Genomic DNA, 5,595 nt, shown 5'->3' with positions numbered 1-5,595 from the left:
GTAGCCCAACTGGAGTCTAGTTACTGATTGGAAGAGCACAATAATTAGATTGTGTGGTCAGCTCATCTCTAAGAGAGCTGATTGTATCTTGGTATGTAAGACTACAAGGATGAGAGAACTTGTGTTTTTAGTTGATTAAAGTGTTATTTATCTGCTATCAACTTTTGTCGTTTGTAATTACTAGACACACACACACACTATATATATACTTCACTGGCTCGAAGCTACTGAATAACGCTAGCAACTCCTCAACGTGTACTTTTGAATGAAGATTCTTTAAAAATAACACCTAAAAGAGCATGAATTAAATCCAATAAACCTCAAAGAAGATTATGCAGACATTACAGCAGTGTTTATCATAAATCATAAACTTTGTCATTGAGCAAATAGTGTAGAATATCTCTTTTAAGACCAACAAAAATACACACAATGTTTATTCATGATTTAATACTGAAAAATGAAGAGATGATACAAGCATTAACAATCATGTTCAACACTATTAAGACACCAATAATAAAAAGCACCAGTGCTTCTGATTTAATAGGTGCTGTTGCACACTGTGGGTTTGTAAGTGCTATTTCCATAATATTCAATAGTCTTCTCCCCCAAAATAAAGTGGATCAAATTTCATCATTTGTCTTAAATAACTGCAGCTTCCGAACTTGAGAAATTATACATCAGAGTCTTGACTCAAAGACATTAATTATTTACTTAAATATGATGAGCCATATACAACATGAACATGTGCTTGCAATTATTCAATAAACTATGATGTTCATCTATTTAGTTGTTCAAATATTTAAGCTTTTCCAAAGGTAGTTGATAAATTTTTCATATTTTCGTATTTGTTGAATTCTCTTTACTATTATTTAGTGTGAATGTAACATAATGATTGGCATCATTTGAAGATGTCATGCATTTGTCACACAAGTTTTTTTTTCCAAAACACTTCTGGGATTCATCTACCATCTGAAAGTCGGTAATCAACCCAATTACCTTCTATGTACAGCTTAAATTATTGAACAAAGAAATACCTTATACATAACAACAGCCTTTCTTGTTTTCATATCATAATTTTTCAATGATTTTCTAATTATCATAAATTATGAATAGCCTACATTATCCAATCATTCCAGAGTTTCAGCAAGGTAGTTCCAATATATGTACTTTTGTATTTTCTTTCTTGTAAAACATAGCAGGTGTTTCTTCTCATTGTCAACACTTACAGTCCTTTATGCCTTCTGATAATATTGGAATATTTCAAGAAGATAAAACCCACTTCACAGTATGTTCCACCAAATACTTTTTTACAATGATGGACAATTATAACAGTAGAAAGCAGCACACTACAATTATTCAATAAACTGAAACATCTCTGAAAGCTTTCTATTGCCTTATGTCAAATATTACACAATTCCAAAATTCAACTGATAGGTAAAGATGTGCCCAATGGAGCCAGCAATACCTTTCTTCTTACTGATTTTCTGATATGTTTCTCCTGTTTATGTACCAAATTGTGTAGTATTTCTGGTTATAAAACATGAAAAGTCACTGAAGCTCCTAGGGACATCTTTTCAACTGTGCAATGTAAAATGACATAGTTTTTTGCTATTTTTCCTTCTCAGACAGCTAAATTTCATAGTTCACAGAACATGTTTACTTGGTAGGTTGTCAACATTTACAGTCTTTATGCCTCCTGATAATTATGGAATATTCCAAGAAGATAAAACCAACTTGACAGTATGTTTCATTAAATACTCTTTAAATTGATGGGCAATTCTAACAGTACGAACAGCACACTACAAATATTCAATAAACTGAAACATCTTTGAGAAGTTTTCAATTGCTTTATGTCAAATATTAAACAATCCAAAATTCAACTGCTATGTAAAGATAAACCTTACAATATCCCACAATGTAGATAATTTATTGTCGCTTTACCTTTATCATGTTTGTTATTTTGTGCAACAGAACTGCTACAAACTTGAACAAGATCATTCAATGTTGTAATTCTGTAGGGACTATTCTGAGCTTCTTTCAGTAGCTGCACACCTTTATTGTTATTCTCTTCAATCTAATGCAAGAAATCACTGCTTTCTCGATACTTTTTTTTATTTTTACCCAATGAGAAGCTTAGCTGTCTTGTATCTTTCTAGATGGATGTTTAGTTTTAATTGACAATCCATATCATTCACAGCCACATGTACATTTGATTCAATGTTTAATCTTATATTTATACATTAAGAGACTCATAGCTTTCTTTTGTGTATGTTCAAACAAGTTTTGATTGTTAATCCAACTTGGGTGTTCAAGAATCGAGGGAATGGAATCAAAGTGTCCCTGATGAGCCTAAAAGTTGAAAATAGGCTAAATCAATATACTTTTTACAAAGTCAATCCATATGAATTTATATGGTGAAAGAAGTGACACCATATATTTTCAATCATCAGTAAACTCTTATCTTGGCTCATTTGATGGCTGTTGAAAAAACTGATATGAAAAGTAATTTGTTAAATGACAGTTGAATTACAGCAGTATTTAATCAACATCTAATTAGAGCAAATATTGTGAAACAAATGTACTTTTCATCCTTCAAGTCACTAATATGTTCTTAATTATAAATGTTTAACCATAAAAATATGTGTTTTTACTAAATATTCAACTACTAATTACCATTTCTGTTGGATATCTTGAAAACATTTAAATCAATGATCTAGAGTCACATGAATGCTACAAAATATAAGTTACTCTTGTTACAAAAACCACAAATAAGAGTTTAGGTAATATTACCAATTTTAATTTACAGTCAACTTAGAATACTAAGTACTTACCTATACACAGCTTATCAATAAGTAAACATACACACTTGACAATACAAGTCAATCACTTCTTTGGTTTACTTTCTGCAAATTATCAATATCAAATACAGGTATAGCTTGACAATAATTAGAGAACATAACAGCCATTATGCCACAAACAAATGAAACCCAGTAATTAATCATATTTTCACAAAGCCACATTGTTGGACAGGATAGTGGGAGTCAAAGGCTGTTACAAAAAAGGAGGTAGCAATTTAGTTACAACGATGTCAGAAAACAACAGAGTGTCATGATTCAGGCACCCATAATCAGTACAAACATTTTGTTGCTGGGAAAAACAACATGGAGGGTTATCCATGTTAGATATTAAGTACTGTTGCAAGACAAATGTGACACAATATCTGAAACAACTATACTTTCATAACATGGGCTACAGCCGTTGAGAACTTCCAACACTGGTATTTGGTTGATTCTAGCCCAAGTGGACCAGCCGATTGACTCAAGGGGGGCCACCCAAAGGCTGCCTGTCTACAGGAATTTAAAGCCAAAGTGGTGTGTTAGGGTTGGACCCCTCAACCACCAGAATCCTCTCCTCCCCTTCACGGGTTGCCACGCACGGCAAACACGTGGGTGGATGTTTAGATTCCAGAGTAGGTAAACTGTAAGAACAGAACCTTCTCTTGGAGGTCCTCTCACCACATACAGGAATCCACATCGAGGGGTTCATATAAAGACAAACATTAAAAAAATACAAACATATCTGAAAGACACATTCTAAAAAACATTGTACCTACAAGCACCACATACAAAAACAGCAATTTCATACTACTTTAAAGACTATGGCTTGACTACTTAAAACTTCACAGACTTAAGGTTTTTAAAAACCTATGTGAACCCAGGACTTACTTTCTAAACATATTCATTCAACTACTGCACATCTCAAATAACTGAAGAATAAAATTGATATACATGCTATTCCATATGTAGATATATTAGCTAAGCCACTGAACAAAGCACCTATGGATTCCTGAGCAAATGGACTTGAAATTGACATTTAGAAACTGTGGTCTTCATATACTAGATGGCATATGGAAAGCCTGCAGTGAGGAGTTGTATTTTTTGTATATTGCAGCTTTACAATGAAGACTTTTTCTATGGAAACTATGTTATATGACTATTGTCAAGACCTACAACTGTTAAGCAGAACATGATAGGATGTGGCAACATGGTTAAGCTTTAAAATTATTTTAATGTAGCATAATCAATTTCTATAATAAAACTATAAAATTAACATTATACAGAAATCTAAACCCAGTGATAATAATAATAAACTTTCACTTCAAAGAAAAATTAAAGGTATCATTTAGTTCACATTTGTATCTCTTTTTGTCAAATATTTGTTTTCAATTTCATCTACTTTTGCAAATGAAGTCATATTGCTTCGACATAATTCTGTTTTCACCCACCTGATATAGGATCACTGTTGATAGATCCTTTCCAGTTCCAATTGTGCAAAAAAGTACATTCTGAATCAATGTTGTAAGCAGACATGTTTATCAACGTTCCTGGTACACCCAGATGGTACACAACAGCTGGGGGTAATCTTGAACTATATATCATGGTTAAAATACATAATTTCCACTAAATTTATATTGTTGACAAAACTAAAATACATAGGCTATTCCTGTGAGAGTTTTTACACTATTATTATAAAACTACACAAGTTTCACCAATAATTAGATACCCACATATTCAAGAATTATTAAGTTTCAGCTATATGTATAGAAGTGTGAACATTTTTTAAAAACAAAACACTTTGTTTATTGGAAACACTGTAAAAAATGTACTTAATCATCTTAAATATATACTTTCTTCCTTCACTTTCTAGGAAACATAAAAAAAGCAAAATATAACTTTTGAATTTTGCTATATATATCACATGGACAAAAGCACTGTATCTCAGAATGGTTGGTATGGATGATCGGTGTTAACACTTTTATTGATAAGCAGAGAACAACGTTTTAACCTTCCAAGGTCATCTTCAGGTTAACATGGATATGATCTAGGAAGGTTGAAATGTTGTTCTCTGCTTGTCAGTAAAAGTGTTAATACCTATACCAGTTGTTCTGAGATGCATTTTTATTTCAGGAGGGGTTTTTGATATAAAGAGAGACAGAAGCACTGCCTTTGTAGAGATGGCTCAGATTATTCACTGAAATAGGTCATCAGAGCTTTAAATTTGTGGTAGCCAAGAATAAAATCCAGATAAAATATACACATAAATTAACTAAAATGACAGATATACATTTCACAGGTTCAAAAGGTTATGCAAATGCAATATACAAACCTTATATGGACAAAAGTAGTTATTCTTTACAAGCATGTCACCTATCACTTTCACTTGTCACAGTCCAAGTCAGACTGACACCATCAATTTCTAGGCTTATCTAAAGAGCAAATAATTTTTGTACTCCATTTCGGAATTTTTTATTGCCTATTCTGATTAACTGCTTTTAACAAATTTACCTTATGTATTCAGTTGATTTCACATATTCTTCCTTTTGGTTTATTATTATTATTTTTTTTTATAATTAAACCAACTATTATTCAACTCTATGAAATCTGGTAGAATGTAAATGGGTATAAGTTAACAATATTTTATTACTGAAATATTATATTCAACAGTTATTTCCTCTAACATTAAGAATGCATATATTATGTATTCTTTAAAAATAACTCATTTTTCCATAAGATCAACATGACCTTCATTATCCAT

The 5,595-nt window shown here is 31.7% G+C and overlaps 1 long non-coding RNA gene across 1 annotated transcript; it reads right to left on the bottom strand.

Annotated features, from left to right (window-relative positions):
- Positions 1-2,206: 2,206 nt before the first annotated feature.
- On the bottom strand, positions 2,207-4,423 carry LOC143255663 (uncharacterized). Its single transcript, XR_013030788.1, has 2 exons — positions 4,286-4,423; positions 2,207-2,349 (listed from the first exon to the last, which is right to left on the bottom strand). It is a non-coding gene; the product is annotated as an uncharacterized LOC143255663 (long non-coding RNA).
- Between the last annotated feature and the right edge of the window lie 1,172 nt (positions 4,424-5,595).

This window comes from Tachypleus tridentatus, chromosome 1, assembly GCF_004210375.1.
Source record: "Tachypleus tridentatus isolate NWPU-2018 chromosome 1, ASM421037v1, whole genome shotgun sequence".
Taxonomy (NCBI): domain Eukaryota; kingdom Metazoa; phylum Arthropoda; class Merostomata; order Xiphosura; family Limulidae; genus Tachypleus; species Tachypleus tridentatus.
Note: the sequence above shows the minus strand (reverse complement) of the source record. Positions and strands in the feature narration are given on the sequence as shown.